Source organism: Tenrec ecaudatus, chromosome 1, assembly GCF_050624435.1.
Source record: "Tenrec ecaudatus isolate mTenEca1 chromosome 1, mTenEca1.hap1, whole genome shotgun sequence".
NCBI classification, from domain to species: Eukaryota; Metazoa; Chordata; class Mammalia; order Afrosoricida; family Tenrecidae; genus Tenrec; species Tenrec ecaudatus.
Genome location: NC_134530.1, coordinates 8,132,172 through 8,151,886, shown reverse-complemented (window position 1 = coordinate 8,151,886; position 19,715 = coordinate 8,132,172). Strand labels below are relative to the sequence as shown.

Genomic DNA, 19,715 nt, shown 5'->3' with positions numbered 1-19,715 from the left:
CTTTGAAATTTTCTCTTCAGCTCTTTGACTCCATCATTGCTTCCATGTGCTTAGAAACTCTGATTCAGAACGAATTTCTTTTTTGTTTTAAGTCATTTTATTGGAGTCTCATACAACTCTTATCACAATCCATGCATAAATACATTGTATGTCAAGCACAATTGTACATTTGTTTTCCTCATCATTCTCAAAACATTTGCTTTCTACTTCAGCCCTTGCTATCAGCTCCTCATTTTTCCTCTCCCTCCCCACTCCCTCCTCCCCCATGAACCCTTGATAATTTATAAGTTATTATTATGTTGTCATATCTCACACTGTCAGATGTAAACAAGTCCCTGATAGCTTAAATATGACCTTCAGTACATTCCCACCTGAATTTCAAGAATATCTCAAGAAGAAATTCAACTCGTTGAATGTTGATAGAGGAAAATCTGAAGAAGCATGGGAGAATGCCAAACATGAAGAAAGGAAAAGGCTATTTACTCTAAAAACAGATGACATAAAAGACTCTGAAACCTGTTTTCTAATTATAGAGTAGCTAAGGTAATTGGAAGAAATTATGAAGTCAAAGAATTCAATAGGACAATTTCATAGGAAGCTCAAGAAGATGAAATAAAATATTACAATGCAATGTGCAAAGACATAGGGTTAGAAACCAAAACGTCAGAAAAAAATCAGCATATCTTAAACAGAAAGAACTAAATAAAGAATCAAGCTTAAAGTTGCTAAATTGAATGAGTCTGTGGGAAAAATATTGAATTATTCAGAACACACAAAAAGATGAAAAGAACACACAGAATCACTGCATCAAAAGGAACTAGTGAACATTCAATCATTTCAAGAGGTGTCATATGCGCAAGAACCAATGGTACTGAAGGAAGAAGTTCAAGCTACACTGAAAGCATTAGCCAAAAACAAGGATCCAGGACATGATGAAATACCAATTGATATGTTTCAACAAGCTTATAATGTACTGGAAGCACTCACTCATCTATGCCAAGAAATTTGGAAGACTTGGCCCCCTGACTAAACCAGATCCATGTTTTTATCCATTGCAGACATAGATGATTCAACAGAATGCGCAAATTATAGAATGATATGATTGATATTACATAATTCTAAAATTTTGCTGAAAATTATAAAACAACTTTTGAAGCGGTTCATTGACTGTGAGCTTCCAGAAATTCAGGCCAGATTCAGAAGATGAATCTTGGCTGAAAACAAATAACATCAGGATAATGTTACTTGTACTTTAATGACTATGCAAATGAACTGAACTGTGAGGATCATAACAAACTATGGATGACCTTGAGAAGAATGAGAGTTCCAGGATACTTCATTGTGCACCTGAGGAACCTGCACATGGATCAAGAGGCAGTTGTAAATGCATTTAAAGCTTTTGAATTATACTTTAAAATATATTTTCGATGGTAATTTATAGTATGTGTGTTCTGCCACAGTAAAACAACAACAAACTTTTGACAAGCTCAACAAGATCCAAACTTTCTTAACAAATTATAAGCAGATATATATGGGAGAATAAAAAGATACAATAAATGGTTTGATACTGCCAGTGTTTGCAGTACAAATATTCTGAAATTCTAGCAATTTCAGTGGTGAATTGCATAGGATTCACAGGATCGTGATTCTCAATGGAAGTGAGGAATGATTGTGATTGGGAAACTGCTTTTGTGGATGCTACGGTCTTGATAATAACTTATTTTACAACCTAATGATGGACATATATTTTATCATTATAGTGACATTTTGAGAAAAACAGGCATATTTTACACACTAATATATACGTATATATGTGTATATATATATATGTGTGTGTGTTATTTTCCCAAGTAAAATTGAGGAAATGCCTTATGCATTCCAGATTCTAAGTATGGTCTTCCAATATGAAAATAAGGCTTCTCAGACTTGAGTACATAAGGATCTCAAGATAACTGTTAAAATGATCATTGTAGAGATGGAGATGTCTCCTTTCAAATTCAAAGCAGTAGTGCTTGGGTTAGGTGCATAAATTTTCCATTTGAGCGAGGGGCTCAGGAAGCTCACCTCAGCAGCAAAGCTGTGGTCATCATTGAGGGAACCTCAGCACTAGAAGAGATTTTGCTACCTGGCCTCCAGTAGTGACATGCACATTTCTCCCATGAGCTTTTAACCCATTTGATGAACAGGATAGAAGATTCTCTGCAGTTCCTTAATTCCCCTGTTAGACCTTCATTGTTCTTACAGCCACACATACAGAGAGGATTCTGACTTACAGTTTAGCGTTTTTGTATTTACTGGAAAAATCATTTCCCTAATCCTGCCCATAAATACCCCAAAATTGGTACTAATACTTTTAATCTTAACATTTATTGAGTGCCTACAATGAATAATATATTGGCTTAAATAATCCATATAGATTGTCTTGTTTTTAATAGTTTTATTGGCATACAATTCACATATCATACAATTCATTGGCTTAATCATATTGTGAAGAGATGAGCAGTCATTGCCACAGTTTTAGAACATTTTCTCCTTTTTATAGTCATTATTGTTAACTCCCCATTTTTCCCCAACCTGCCTGGCCACGCCCCTAGGTAACTGTTAATCAAGTTACTGTTTCTATAGCTGTACTTATTTTTGTTTTCATATACAGAAATACCTACAAATCAATAGACAAACTAACAACAATGGTGAAATAAAACAGAGACACTTCAATTGAAAAGAAAGTAGAGAATATTAAAAACTGGAGCAAATTTAAAATGAGTTCAAAGAAAGGTCAAATGATAAGGTAATACATTTTAAGCTCTGTTTGATAGCAAGACTGGTCACATCTCTGTTCTATGGGGAGAGGGGATTCACTGGAGGCTTAATGAATGTGGGGGACACTGAATATGGATTTGGGGCTTCCAATGTCATCAATAGCCTTGTGAAAAACAGAGGTTTCGAATTTAAATTCCATAGAATGCCCTTCTCTGGATTTGGATTTTATTATTGACAGTCATTGAATCACACAGATTGGTGTGCTTCTTCTGTGTTGTCTTACTGAAGTTGCTTCTCTGTGTCATCTTTAGTGAAGTCTCACTAAAACGGTTGCTTGTTTTAAGACATGATTTTAAGACTCTGGGTGCTGTTCTTTTTTATCGCTGCTGCCATTGATCTTTCCCCTGTCTTCTTTAACATTCAATGTGTTCCATTCGGAATAAACTGTTGTTCATACAATATGATGATGGGAAATAAATCTATGTGCATATAGCTATAGGTTTAGTATTAAGAAAGCAGATGGGTTAGTGCCCCATGCCCCCACCACTACCTTTTTCTTCCTTATACTCATCCTTTTGTCTCACCCAAGGGGAGGGTATTGTTTATATCTTCACAGGGAAAGTGGGACCAGACTTCAACCCAGTGCCGCAAGGTGTGAATGCAATATCCCGGCATGGAGTAGCGAACCAGTGGAGAGGTCTGGGAGGCTGGCCCCAGCACCATAAATGAAGTGGATTCCTGCCCCTCCCCCCAAAAGAATTTGTTCCAAAGGACGACATTGACTCTGCAGCTCCGGGAGATGAACATATCTGATCAGAGCACACGGGAGCAGATGAAGGGGCAGGAGGAGACAGTGGAACACAGCCTGGCCCACCAGGCCGTGAGGAGGATGTTCCTGAGTAGAGCAGCCAGTCCACAGAGAGAACAACATGGCTGGCCCCACTATGAGAAATGATGCCCCTCAGTGGCTAAGGGCGATACAGGGGACAGCACCGGAGACACAGTGTGGGAATTGCACCTGACCTAATCCCACCACACCGAGGCAAAGCACTGGGGGAGTGCAGCTGAACAGCAAGGGAATGGAGTGGCAAGGTCCCCAGGGAATGCTGAAAGTGGACTTTGGGGCCAGGGCGTGGTGCCCAACAGACTGGACTGGAAAACGCTCCTAAGGGCCAGCAAACGATCCCTGAACTAACTACAAGCTTTTCTCTTGTGAAAAAAAAAAAAAAAGACAGCAGATGGACATGGGGCCTCCACTCAAGTACTCTCTCAATGCAAGAACATTTTGTTCTAGCAAACTGACATTCCATGATGCTCACCTTCATGATTTCACGACATGATCTCTGAAGACAAAGCAGGTGCATAAGCAAATGTAGTGAAGAAAGCTGATGGTGTCCAGCTATCAAAAGATATAGTGTCTAGGGTATTAAAGGCTTGATAATATACAAGTGGCTATCTAGTCCAGAAGCAACAAAGCCCATATGGAATAAGCACACCTGCCTGTGTGTTCACAAGGTGTTGAAGGTATCAGGCATCAAAGAATAAAAAATCATATGATTGTGAATGAGGAGGAGTATGGAGTGGGGACCCAAGACCCATCTGTAGGCAACTGGACATTCCCTTACAGAAGGGTTTCGGGGAGGAGATGAGCCAGTCAGGGTGCAGTGTAGCAATGATGAAACATACAACTTTCCTCTAGTTCCTAAATGCTTTCCCCACCCCCCACTATCATGATCCCAATTCTAACTTACAAATCCAGCTAGACCAGTGGATGTACTCTGGTACAGATAGAAACTGGAAACACAGGGACTCCAGGACAGATGAACCCCTCAGGACTAGTGGTGAAAGTGGCAATACCTGGAGGGTGGAGGGAAGGTGGAATAGAAAGGGGGAACCGATTATAAGGATCTACACATAACCCATTCCCTGGGGGATGGGCAACAGAAAAGTCGGTGAAGGGAGACATTGGACAGTGTAAGACATGAGAAAATAATAATTTATTAATTATCAAGGGTTTTGTGAGGGGGAGATAGGAGGGAGGGGGAAAATGATGAGCTAATAGCAAAGGCACATGTTTTGAGAATGATGATGGCAACAAATATACAAATGTGCTTGACACAATAGATGAGAGTACGGATTGTGATAGGAGTTGTATGAGCGCCCAATAAAATGATTTTTTAAAAGATAAATATCTCCCTCATAAAGAGGTATTAAAAATTGTAGATGAGAGTCTTGATTATTACCAGTCCAGTATCCTAGGAGTCCAAGAATTCAATTCATTTCACTCCACCAGGTTTATCTCTGTGGAACTCTACCAGAGAGGTATAAGCAGCACAGTGGAAAGTAATGAAGGGTAAAAGTAAAACTCACATCTAATCTTCTCAATAAATAGATGAAAATATATTAAACCCAAAAAAGAATCAGAAAAAGATTGCCAACTTTTTCCATGCATCCTCAATAATTATTCTCTTGATTAACTAAGACTAGAAATAGTCTGATACCAAAAAGCCAAACTCAAAGCTGTTGAGCGGATTATAACTCATAGTGATGCTATAGGATAGAGATGAACTGTCCTGTGACTTTCTAAGATAGCATATTTTTATGAAATTTTAATTTTTTTGAAGAAGTCAAACACCTCACTATAGCACCAAATTTCCTGTGAAAAATGTTATAATAAGGGTAAGCAAATATAAATTCCTGAAGCAAGTGGGAAAATATGTGAAAGCATAACATGGGAATAAGGCAAGATGTGAAACATAATAATACTAGTTAAGTTTCTTTGAATACTTATTATCTGGCAGACATTGTACAGAATGTCTATAGTGGTGAGGGTGGACTTTTCAGTGGAATTATCTAGTAACCATTCCCCTACATTGGGAATTAGATTAAGAAAGGACACATGATCCTATTCTCATAGGTGAAAGAGCACATGAGACTTCCCATTGGCTAACATAAGACGTTAACACTAGTTGGTTGTTTATAAAGAGAATCTTACTATCTCCAAGTTCTAATAGTTAGAAGTCAAAAATTAAGTTGTCAGTAGGGGCTCCTGCCTTGGTAGGCTGTAGGGGAGAAGGCATTCATTGGCTCTTCCATCTTCAGATAGATCTTCGGGTGCTTAGGTATTTTCTGTCCTGTTGCTATATTACTCATATCTTTTCCTTTGGGGTCATGCTGCCTTCTAATTTTCTTTGTGTCTCATTCCCTATGTTTTCAGAATATAAGTGATTGAAATTAGTTCTAACAAGATAATCCAGGCTTAATCTTCTCTGCCAAGACATTTTGTCCAATTAGTCATAATATTCGTGAGTTCTGAAAATTCCTCCTTATTGCCATAGATTTGATACTGACCTCATACAACAGGGAAAATGTGACCCTTTTGCCTTTTTGACATTTAAATCTTTATAAGACTAGATAGACTCATCTTTCTCCCTTGAAACAGTAGCTGATTTTGAACTGCTGATTTTGTGGTTAGCATCTCAGTAGTCCATATACTGCCAGCGCTTCTTTTAGAATATCCACATCCCATTTTGAGGGCAATTATCTAACCCACTATAGAGTCATATCTTCATATGACACTTTAAAAAATCTATTAACAATAGGGACAGGAGGCACAGTATGCTTTCTCTCTGGATGTAATCTGGTGTTACAGAGCATGCACGGTGTTACAGCTGCACCTACCACAACAATCTGGAGATTGTGAAGGAAACGTTCTCTGGGATAAAGCCACCCCATGCCGAACGAATAAAGCTCACTATTCTGTTTCTGTATACAACTGTCTAAAGACACATTCAATGCCATGGAGTTCATGGTGACTCTTAGTGGCCCTATAGGACAGGGTCGACCTGTCCTTGTGGGTTTCTGAGACTGTAACTCTTTACTGGTGTAGACAGCCTTATTTTCTCCATTGAAGCCACTGGTGGTTTCAAACTTCAGACATTGGAGATCGCAGCCCAAGTCATAACCATTATGCCACCAGAACTCCACTAGGTACATATTACTTCTAAATCCTTTTATAGAAAATCCTTTGAATAGATTTGTCTTTTGAGATATTAGTCTTGATGGTTCTTGAAATGATCAGAAACAAAGGAATGTGCACTGATGATGTTAAAATATCTTCCAACCATTTAAAACCACCCAGAAAACATAACTGCCATTGTCTATAAATTATATAGTATGGTCTATGCTAATGCTGACATGCAGACAGTATTTATCAGTGCACACTCCTGTAATCAGTGTGACTCTAATTGCTGAAATAAGCAAATGACACAATCACTGAAAGCAACATATCTTACCAATGAGTTTTCTCAAGCTTGCCTTCATGTCCCTGTTTCTCAGGCTATAGATAAAGGGATTCATCATTTGAGGGACCACAATGTACATCACTGAAGCTACTGCTGTTTTCTTGGAAGAGTGTTTAAACGCAGAACTGAAGACCACACCAAAAGATGGACCACAAAATAAAGAAACAACAGAGATGTGAGACCCACAAGTGGAAAAAGCTTTATATTTCCCACTCACTGATGGCATTCTTAAAACAGCAGCTACAATCCGAGAATATGAGAATATGATCCCAGACAGAGGAACACCACCCAGTAGGCAAGCCAAAAAATATAACAGGATGTTATTAATGAGGGTACTGGAAGAGGTGAGCTTGAGGACCTGCGAAAGTTCACAGAAGAAGTGAGGAATTTCCAGGTCTGTACAGAAGGACAGATGCAAAACCATCAGACTGTGGAGCAGGGCATCCGTCATACTAATGATTAAGGACATTAGAAGCAGCAGGCCACAGAAACAGTGGTTGGTTCATGATAACTGTGTATCTCAATGGGTGACAAATGGCCACATAGCGGTCGTAGGCCATTATGCCAAGTAGACAATTTTCGAAAAGACTAAATACCAGAACAAAGAAAATCTGGCTGAGGCAGCCTGTATAAGTGATGGTCTGATTCTGTGTCTGGATGTTCACCAACATCTTTGGGATAGTAATGGAGCTTAAGCAGATGTCAGTAAAGGACAGATTGGAGAGAAAGAAGTACATGGGGGTGTGTAGTTTGGAGTCAGTGCTGACAGCCAGGACAATCAGCAGGTTTCCAACCACAGTGACGAGGTACATGATCAGGAAGAGGCTAAAGACGAGGGACTGTAGGTCTGGATCCGCTGTCAGTCCCAGGAGAAGAAATTTTGAAATGATTGTTTTGTTGTAGGATTCTGCATTGTTGAGGAATCTGCGGGAAAATGAGGCGACAAGATAATGAAATGTTTGTTTCCTGGACAGCCAGCAATAACAACATCACCAGAGGCAGAAATTACCTTGGAGAATTAAAGATAAGTGCTGGTGGGAATAAAAAATGGTGTATCTTCTGTACGCATGAATTTGGTTTCCTTAAAAAAACTGAAATTGATTTAGCAGAACATAAACATTTATTCATTCTGTAAAATGGTATTTTGATCATTCTAAAAGCATAATGTCAGTGCTTTCATGATGATTGAAATTATTTAGTAACTTTATCAGTAGAAATAGATGCACTCAGAAGCCAGTCTGCTAAGTCAACCTGGCTTTCCACCTACTTCTCCCGAGATCAAAGCAGGTGATAGCAATAATGGAAAGAATCATGAAAATTAAAATGAAGATAACAGACATATTTTATTTCCTTCACCACCATCACAAGAATGCTAATAAATGTCACAACATTGTATCATCATTATCATGCTTGATAATTGTTAGGTTATGGCTCAGCAGGGAAATTCTGGCGATTGTGGAAGGAATGCAAGTGACTGGTAGATTTTTGAACACTTTGTTATTGGAACAAAGATATAAAGACACCTAATGAAAAAATGGCAGGAAAACAAAATCCCAGGGGAAATGGCTCCTGTTCATTTTTTGCATGTGCTCTCTTCATGTGCGTCCTTCTCCTGGATGTGTTTGTAAAGCCCCCGGCTTCCTTTCCAATCCTGCACCAATGGCCATTAGTTTACCTGGCTGGCATGCTTGACGAATGATCCTGGACATCTGCTTTGGATGTAGTATGTGTAAGGTCTGTTTTCAGGAAAGACAGAGGATTTGAGTGAGACATCAGGGTCCCAAGCATAAAGAATAATCTCTTGGAATAGAGTAATGTGCTCTATCTCCTTACAGCAGAAGAATTCTTAAGTGAATTGTCACAGAGAGACGACTTGCAGTCTTTATATCCCTGGAGGCTCAATATCCAAAGGTCCTTATTATCTCAATGCATTTATTATTATTCTAATCCCAGAGCAGTAAACTATGAAAAGACCAAATTTTAGGAGGTGGAATTGAGGATTGTTTTAATGACCTGACCCTATGTAAAGGACTTTATGTAATCAAGGTGGCATTACTGGGGAATGATGCTTAACATCTGATCTTGATTTTGGATCCTGTAGACAGAAGATGCTTAGGAAAGGCAGAGGGTGTTATAAGGTTGCTGATCATGCAGGCCACCTGTGGGTAGTTTCAGGTGTAAGACTTCCTGAAGGAAGGGCTGCTGCTTCAGGGGATCAAGAGGAGATAAATTGCATTCTCAACTTCCTAAGAGACTAAATTTCCAAGATTCGCATTAATCAAGCACTTTTATTGTCATTCTAATTCCAGAGGCCTGCAGTCCTTAATAACTAAGACCTCAAAAGATAAAACTCAGCACATATAAACATGTTTATAGAAATCAGGATGCCAAACCTCTACAAGGACATGAGTATACTATAGTCTCTTTCACCTATTCGTACCAGTCCTCTTGCCTATCTTTCCACTTGTAGATGACTGGTTTTTAATTTTGCAAACAATGCGAGATTGTGTGTGCAATGGTATTGGTCTTTGTTTCTGTAACTTAGGGTCTTCTTTTCCTTGGTGCCATTGTGTTAGTCACACCCATACAGTATGTTGCCTTTTCTTTCACCCAAATTAATACATGGTTACCATCAAATGATCTTTTTTTTTTCTGTATGAAACTCTTTCCTTGAGTTTTTATAATAGTGGACTTTTGCAATATTGATCGTTTTGTAATTGGTTTAGGGACCTAACAGGGAGCAAAGATATATAAATGCCGTAGCCATAACTGAACACCAGGAGGAAATGATTTAATGAGCCTTGGGACCATAGATGAGAGGGCACTGAAGGTGGCTTGCAAGAAACCAGTCCACAAAAAGTGTATTCTACATTGTACTTTGATGAGCAGTGCTCAGGGGTGTTCAAAACTTGTGAGTGATCATCAAAAAGGCCATTATTGATCCATCCCCTCTCTGTGTTTTTCTGGGTAGATTAGAGAAACAAATCCATAGAAACTCATATTTGTGCTAGAGAGAGTTTTATATAAAGGGTAATTGTACATTAAGAAAGCATCCCAACCCAGTCCAGTACAAACCCACAAGTTTGATAGCAGCCCATATGTCCAATACCAAGCTATAAAGTCCTCCTCAGACTCACGAAACACATGTGATGACTCTGAATACAGGAAGATAACAGGCCAGTGGGTGGAAGAAAAGTCTTTGAACCCCGTGGTATTGTAAACATCTCAGAGGTGGCAGGGGTGTCCATGTGGCTTTTCCAGCTTCCAGGGCTGCATCAGGGTAGGTCCATGTGTCTTGCCAGTGGAGCATCTAAGGGAGTCAGAAGAGAGAGAAGTGTCTTCCTCCTCCAAGGAGGAAATACAGAAGTTCCCAGAGTTCTGAGGAGCAGGCTTCATTGGTTATATCTTGATTGACAGGCCAGACTCCACCTCTTCACTCAAAATCTTCTCAAATTGACAGGAGATTAAGTAACTACCACATCTACATATGAAAAAAAAGATTAAATAACATTAAAGACTCTCACAGCCAAAGAAAATTAAAGGTACCTGGAAATATTTTGTTCAAAGGAGAAATGGGTCATGTGAACCTCATTCTTCACACTCTGAGACCAGAAAATGGATGGTGTTTCACTCCCACCACTCACAGTTCTAAAAGGGATTATGGTAGAGGGTCCTGGAGTCGGGGTAAATGTGGAACAAAACTCTCAATCATAAAGAAGACCTGGCTTGTTGGTAGGTGAGAGGCAGGTGGAACCCTGAAAACTATCAGTTAGTCACTTTTCAAGTCTGGAAATGAGCATACTTCAATGATGCAATTTTCAGCCTAACAATAGACAGAGCTATAAGTTGAACATTAACATTAGGGGGGTCCTCACATGTCAGACTAAGCAACCATTTGATATCAAAAAGGCAGTGTTTTTCCAAGGAAAAAGTTCAGAAGACAGGAGGAAAGGAAGAGTGGAAACAGGAAATATAGGGAGGAAGTGGGATAAGTGATTATGTCAGGCAGGGTTCTCTAGAGAAACAAAACCCGAATGCTTATAATTTTATATATATTTATACAAATATATAAATAACGTAAGAAATAAACAGTTAATTAAATTATAAAGCAGTACAAATGGCTCAGTGCAATTCACTCCCGTGAGATAGCTGTGAGGCACTGGCAGTCCTTCAAGTCTTAAAGGCCACCGGGTAGTCCTCTGTAGAGCAACTCAGGCTATCCCGGCACCGGTAGCAAACAGCAAGGCAGGTCACCAACAGTCAGCCAGATGACAGGGTGCAACAGTCCCCAGCTCAAGAGATGTAAATTCCAATGGTATTGCAAAGCAGGTCTTGAAGGAACCTCAAATTACAGTGACACAGTCCCCGGGATAGGTGTCCCACAGGTAGTGTCACTTGCATATTGAGGCACAGAACAAGCAAGGCAGCCGCACACTGGTCCGATGATCAAAAAGCAAGAGACAAGAAAGGCGAGGCTCATCGAGCCATTTATCTCTCTGCCCTTCAAGTAGCCTCATGTGTGTTTATCAGCCAGATTGACACAATAAACTAACTACCTCAGCGATTTTTAGTTTTGAAAATAATGCAAGACTGTGTATGTAATATATATAATGTAATTCATTAAAGAGATTGAAAGCGATGACATTAAACAAAATGTGTATGAAATATTGAATAAAAAACTGATATCTGTAAACCATTGACTATAAACCTTCACCTAATTCACAATAGAAAGTTTACAATGGCAACAACAACAAAACAACTAGCAGAAAACAAAAAGTGACATTCAGGATGACTGACTTACTAATCTTTTCATGCCAGGTCTCTCCCATTCACCAAAATCCTCACAAGCGGATCAATGTAAAACATCATGATAAATGGAGAAAAGTTTGAAGTTGTCAAGGATTTTGGATTACTTAAATTCACAATCAATGCTCATGGAAGTGGCAGTCAAGAAAGGAAAGACATAATGTATTAGGCAAATCTGCTGCACAAGACCTCTTGAGAGTATTGAAGAGGAAGGATGCTATTTTGTTGGCTAAAGTGTGCCTGACATAAATGATGGTATTCTCCATTGCCTCATAAGCATGTGAAAGTTGGACAATGGATAAGGAAGACTGAAGAAGAAATTACGCATTAGAATTGTGGTGCGGAAGAAAAATGTTCAAAGTGCCAATATGTATGGGACGAATTATGGCAACTGTTCTCCTTGGAGGCAAGATTTCATTTTACGTAGTTTGGATATGTTGTCAGGAGGGATCATTCCCTGGAGAAGGACATGGTGTTTGGTAAAGTGAAAAGGTGGGAGGCCCTCGATGAGATGGATTGACACAGTGGCTTTTACCAGTATGTGAAACCCAGGATGGGTGGAGCTATAGAAACAATAACTAGACAGGGCAGGAGAGGTTAGAGGGTACTGAGGGGCTAATAACAGGTAGGACAAGAGGAAAGACAATGTTCTAAAACTGATTGCAGTAGCAATTGTGCAACATTTCTTTATATGACTGAACTGCTGAATTGTATGATGTCTGAATTATTCCTAAAACAAAAGTTTATATATATTTTTAAATGTAACACTTTATTATTTGAATTTCTCTATTGATCTCTTCTGACTCATTTTGGTGTCGTTTCTGTTTTTACTATGTTTTGCTTTCTTTTTGATTGAGATTTTACTCCAGTTAGATTTTTTTGTCATTGTTGAGTTTTTTTGTTTGTTTTCATTTTGTATAATTTCTGTACATGAAATTCAGGATAAAGAAATTTATAGAGATAGTAACTGGGTTAAATAATTTTCAATCCAGGCTAGTGTGCTTCTTCCATGTGGGCTTATTTAATGCCTCACTTTGATTACTGATTGATGGAAAACAAGTCTTTACAACCCCAGACACTATTATTTCTGATAGCCAGGCACCACCTAGTTTCTTCACTTTGCTGTAGGACCTATATCATCCAATGGGGCTATATCATAAGACCTAATTGTTCTTAGATTGGGACAAGAATAAAGTACAAATCCAAAATCTATTCATATATCTGTAGTTTATGTATGTCTCTGATTCACGTTAGAGAAATCATTATCATTTGGGGTTAGAAAACCTTATCATTCATCCAACTGGGCTATAAGGTGAGTCTATTGAAAGTGTCATTAATTTAGCCAATTATATAGAGAATTGAAAACACTGTAGAGAAAAGGAAATTATATGTATATAGGTTGGCTTTTCAGAGCTCAACACATGAATTGTTGTACAGATTAAAAGCTTAAGTGATTAGACAATATTTACACTGGGGGTTGGTAGGGCAAAACTTTCAACAACACTCACTCACAGAGGCAGGGCAATGCCTCCCAGACTAATACACACCTTAAGAAAGTAAGGAGAGCATTAGAACAGTAAATAGAGTGGCCAGGCCACTTTTCATCGAGCACCCTCAATTCAAAAGCTCTGAACCAAAGTCCGATGACCACAAATTCCATAACCGTAGCTTGCTTCTTCTCAAACTGGAGTATCTCAGCCTTAAGTCCAAGGGAGTATGGCATCTCCTTCAATCTGCTATAAGGGAGTTTGAGCTAAATCCTAGTTTGCTTAATGGGGTTTCCACATTTAGTCCTTGTGGTGTGGCCTATGAAGGACGTTGTGCACCTCAAATAGACAAATTTAAAGTGCCAGTAGTCTACAGTGACCTAGCACAGGGGCTGGATCACCAAGGTAGGAGGGAAACTATTTTGCGTCCAATTAGGAACATAAGATGGGACACATTCTCCACCTGGGTTCTATATATGTAGTGTTAAATGTTTTGTTTTGTTTTTCCTTAGGCGAGGTTGGTTGACCTAGTCTACTTACCAACAGAAGCGCAATGGCTTTCTCTCAAGTACACATGACTCCCCCCAGCCCCGTCTTCATCTAAATTTCCAGTAAGATTTGTTCACGCCTCTTGTAGAATTATCTTTTGATTCAGGGGGACCTTAGCACATTGATGTATGGCAACAACTGAATGGTTTTCTCACTTTCATCCCATCATGAGAAAATAATCCCAGGTGAGATGAGACCTCCCCGTCAAAGTGGTTTTTAAGATGTACATCTAAACGGGGTGATTAATGGCACAGAGGCACTAGGCAGGGTCTCTTCCTCTTGCTTGGGAGAGTGAGTTAATATATTACATGTGCTGTGCCAGAAACCTGCCTTCTTCTTGGTGTTTATCTTTGTAGCAGTGTACTACATGATATTTTTCCTTTTGTGATTGACTACTCTGGTCTTGTTTAAATTTTTTTCAGCTTCAATTTGATCTTACAGATGAGCAACAGATTGTGTGTTTCACAGTTGGCCCCTGGCCTGTTTTTTGTTGTTGCTGTCATTTGTTTGTTTTCAAAACCATTTTATTGGGAGTTAGTACAGATATCATATCATTCCATAGTTCAATCACTCCCAAGAGTATTGTACAATTGCCACCACAATCACTTTCAAATTTTTCCTTCCTAAACTCCTTGACATCAGCTCCCTTTTATGCTCACCCCAAAACCCTTATTCTACTTGCTGTCCCTATAGGCTTATCAATCATGAGTCTCATATATTGAAAAACAGACAAAAATACAACAAAAATTCAAGAGACTGACGCAAGTGACATAACCCATCTGAGATAAACCCCAATGTGCAAAAATAGAAAATTACAGGAAAAAGTTGAGAACCAAATCAAACCTAAGCACATGTTTGTTTGCTTGTTTTTCTTGGGGGGGGGGATTATTTTCCAAGCTTTTACTTATTCAAGACAGATTTATGCTTTTGATCTTGAGCAGACATCTCTCCAATGCAGTCTGTTTAGTAACCATTCTCCTCCCATCCCTCTATTTTGGATGGAGGGCACTCACTGGAGGCTGATTGCCTATGTAGGTCCCACAAATGTTTCTTGGGTCCTACCATCATCCATAGACTTCTGCAAACTGGATTCACACCATTTGGGTTCTGCTACTATTCCTCCTTCAGTTTCAGGTCATATGATTTAAAATCCTTGGGTCACAAATGTTGGTGTTCTTCTTTCATGTGGACTTAGTTGATAACACACTTAGATGGTTGCTTGGTTGGAAACAAGCTTGAAGATTCCAGACGCTATTTTACCTGAAATCCAGTATAATCTAATTTGTCACCATATTGCATGCTATAGCACTCATATATTCTGTGTTCCCTTCCTGAGGGCGAGTACCAAGCAGGGACGTGATTTAACAAAAAAGTGTTCTTTAGCTGGAGCTAGGATTTAGTACAAGCCCAAATCCCATTCCTTGATCTATGTTTTTGATTTGTTTGTTTTTATTTTTTCTTTATCTGCCTTTGGATCCCTTAAAACCTCATTGTTAATTAATGGTAGAGAGTCTTATTGATCATCCCTTGGGGCATAATGATCTTTCGTTAATATTGTCTTTTATTAGTCCCTGGCACTAATTTTTAAAGCCCTGTTGTGAGAGGGATATTGGGACAATGTAGGCTAAATCCATATCCCAGTCCCTGAATTATTCACTTGTGCACATTCAATCCTTTCGTGACTGGACATTTTTTATACAAATAATGGGGCTTAGTTGTCAGGGAAATTTTATAATAATATTAACTGAGAATATCAGTCTCAGGTTTGCCAGAATAATATATCTCTTAGGACAGGATATAGGACATTGATGTAGCAAGATCATGCTTGTCTCCCTATCAACAGATGAACCATCTTTGTACAGCTGTCTTTCGCTTCTTCAGACACCATGTAGTTTCTGTGTTAAATCCTCAGGTTATCCTTAGGTTCCTAGTGTGTCTGAGGTAGAGTCCCATTCACCCAGTGGATTTTCCATATCAGATCTTACTGCTGCAGCCTCTGCAGCATGGCAAGTGCTCTGAAGATCCAAGATTCAATGGCCCAGCTTTCCATGGTGCCTGACCTGAGCCCCTGGGATGCACTGAGAAACTTGGGTCCATTGGGCCCATTCAGTGCATATCACCATGGGCATTCCCCCCACCACCCGCCCTGCCTTAGGGTCTCCAAAAGCATTTTTAGTCACTCTTCTCCCCAAATGAAGATTAGGGAGATTTTCCTCCCAACAGTCATGCATTTGTGTTCCTCCAGATGGGTTTACTCCTGCTCCTCGCTCTTGACTTGATTTTACCATCAGTATACTTCATCCCTCTGATGAAGCTCTCTACCTGTCTGAGGGGGACCTCGTCATAGCTATGCATGGCAGCCAAAATGTAGTCAACATCTCTTCCCTTCTCTTAACCATTTGATCCTAGCTGATGTGAGGTGCCCTTCGGTAAAGTGACCATCAAGATATGTACCTAGAGAAGATGGTGCGTGGTTCATTGGCATCTGTCATGGGCTGGCTTTAACTGCTGGTACTGAACTTCCCTATCATCTCTTCCCACACACGTAGTCAATCTGATTTCTGTGTGTATCATATAGAGACGTACAAATGTATAGTCACCATTTGTCTTGCTAAAAAAAAACCTTCACAATCAGGTAACTGTTGGTCTTGCAAGGTACTCTCCTGCCATCTCCAGCTTCTTTGTTTGCCTCTTTTGCATTCCAATCACCAATAATTATCAATGCATCTTAACTGCATGTGTGATCAACTTCAGACCAAATAGGTTGTAGAATTCTTTAATTTCTTCACCTCTAGTGTTAATGGTTGGTTTAAATTTAAATAACAATTGTATAGGCTGTATTTCCTTAATTGCACATAGCTATTATCCTTTTACAGACAACATTGTATTTTAAAGTATATCTTGGTTATCTTTTTTTGACAATTGCTGCAATGCCATTCCTATTGATTTTGTAATATCTGGCATAGTAAACCATATGACTGTCTGATTCAAAATGATCAATACCAGCTCTTTTTAGCTTACTAATGCCTAGCATAATGCCCTTTATGTGATCCATTTCATTTTTCACAATTTCCAATATCTGCTTGGATTCATACTTCATATGCTCAAATTCCAGTTATTAAATATTTGCAGCTGTTTCCTCACATTTTGAGTTGTGCTCCATCCATGTCATTATGATTGACTCTGTTTGAAAAAGCAGCCTTTCCTCAGTCATATTTTGTGTGCTTTCAGACCAGAGGGATTCATCTTGTGGCTACATATCTGACAATGTTTTGCTGCTATTTATGATTTTTCTCAGTATCTGACAAATTTCCCTTGTTATTCATTAAGTTTTCAGGAGCTCATTTCTCAGAAGTTCACCATCTATTCCTTCTTCATAGTCTATAAGTTATTCCAAAATCTGTTCACTTTGGATGATCCTGATGGTATTTGAAATACCAGTGCAAAGTCTCCAAAGTCACCAAACCCTATAAGCCATCAAAATATGACAAACTGACAGACAACTGGTGATCTGCATCAATAGATATGGAGCATTTATTTATGTGCAGTTATTTGTTTTATTAAAACCAAATACAGACAATTTGAACCATCTCAACTCTATTCACTTCAGAAACACTCAAGAAACAATGAAATATATGATGTCCCTGGGCTCCAAAATATAGTAGCGTTTTCCACTTCCCCAAATGGAGCTGAAATATAAAAGCAAGACGAACCTTTAAAAAGGAACACAGACTGAATGTGCTCAGTGGGCTGAAAAACATTCCTTTGGTTTTGTGATCACAGCAAAAATTGTCATGGGGAGCTTAGTAATTAGAGGTATTTGAAGCTCGGGAAGAAACGGAGCTTCTCAATTTGAGTAATGTGGGTGAGTCCAGGTGTTTTGGACACTGTATTGACAAATTGCTGTACAGTGGACCGATTATTATGGTCATACAATACATGATAGTTCCAGACTTGAAGCCCAATAAGGAACTGGAGAAAATGCCTGATGACACAGTTTCAAACTTTTGTTATCGTCTCAAAGACAAAAGGACTGTTTATTAATCTGGGTGACTGAGAACCTGCTAAACAAAGAAGAGGGAGCACACAACTGGACAAAGAGAGAGAAAATACATTCTGAATCAGATAAGCCAAAATTCGTCAGGACTCATGGTGATCTTAAGTGTGCCATAGGAGAATAGCTTACAAGAACTAGTTTTTGTTTTTAAAGTAGATCTTCAGGCTTTCCCCCAATGTTTCTCTGTGTGCAGTTCAATATCTTACATTTCCTATAGCAACCAAATGTTTTAATGGTTTTCACTACCCAGGGACTAAATTAAAATCTGTGAATCAAAATAATAAAACCTACAGAGAAATATTGTCTTAATATAGAAAAATCCCCCAAACTCTATAATCAGTAAATACTGATAGAACAAAAGGAGAAATAAATAGTTCTATAATAGCCAGTGACTTTAAAAATAACTAGAACATCTTGATAGGTGATCAAGAAGGGCATATAGGAACCATAAAACATTATAAACCATCAAAGTGCAAAGAAAAAACAAGAAATGTGTAAGGTGAGAAATCATTTTTAAAATTAATTAATAAATAATTTTATTGGGGGCTGTTACATATATTATAAGAATCCATATATTATCTTTCATATTGAGCCCTTTGATATCAGTTCCTCTTTATTTCCTCACTCCTCTACCCTGCCACCCTCGTTAACCCATAATATACTATGTATTGTTATTATTATTTATACATATCTTACACCGCCCATTCTAGCCTTTCACCGATAATCCTGGTATTCATCCCCCTCAAAGGGGGGTTATTCCCCAATCATTGCTATCCATTCCCCCTCCTCACTTTCCCTCTCTTCCCTGCCCCTACCTTCATGGAATTGTTACTACCATTACTATTTCTAAGAAATGGCAGAATTTTATTGTGGATTCATTGTAACTGGAGCAGGATTGAGTTGGTAAAATACCAAATGCCCAAAAGGCTGTAGGAAGAAAGAGATTTACTAGGAATACTGGAGCTTGACATGATCCACAAGCAAACTGTTCACAATGCCAATCCATTCTAGACTTTCAAAATAAAATTATATTTTATTGAGTTCTTTTGGTTTTTGTTTTTAATCATTTTATGGGGGGCTTGTTCAATGCTTCTCTCAATCATTTTATTGGGGGCTCGTTCAATGCTTCTCTCAATCCATACATACATCGATGTGTCTAGCACATTTGCACATTTGCTGCCTTCGTCATTTTCAAAATATTTGCCTTCTACTTGAGCCCCCGTATCAGGTCCTCATTTTCCCCTTCCTTCCTGCGACCCCTCCCTCATGAACCCTTGATAATTTATAAATGATTATTATTTTGTCATATCTTACATTACCTGACATCTCCCTTCACCCACTTTTCTGTTGTCTGTCCCCTAGAGAGATGGTTATATGTAGATCCTTGTAATCAGTTCCCCCTTTCTGCCCCACCTTCAATTAACCCTCCTGCTATCTCCACTCTCGCCACTGGTCCTGAGGGGTTTATCTGTCCTGGATTCCTTGTGTTTCCACTTCCTATCTGTACCAGTGAACATCCTCTGATCTAGCTGTATTTGTAAGGTAGAATTGGGATCATGATAGTGGGGGAGAGAGGAGAGGAAGCATTTTAAAACTGGAGGAAAATTGTATGTTTCATCATTGCTACACTGCACCCTGATAGACTCATCTCCTCCCCACAACTCTTCTGTAAGAGGATGTCCAGTTGCCCACAGACAGGCTTTGGGTCCCCAGTCTGCACTCCCCCTCATTAACAATGATATGATTTTTCTC

General features: G+C 39.0%; 1 pseudogene; it reads right to left on the bottom strand.

Annotated features, from left to right (window-relative positions):
• Nucleotides 1-7,032: 7,032 nt before the first annotated feature.
• Nucleotides 7,033-15,956, bottom strand: LOC142437337 (olfactory receptor 7G2-like; annotated as a pseudogene).
• Nucleotides 15,957-19,715: the final 3,759 nt, after the last annotated feature.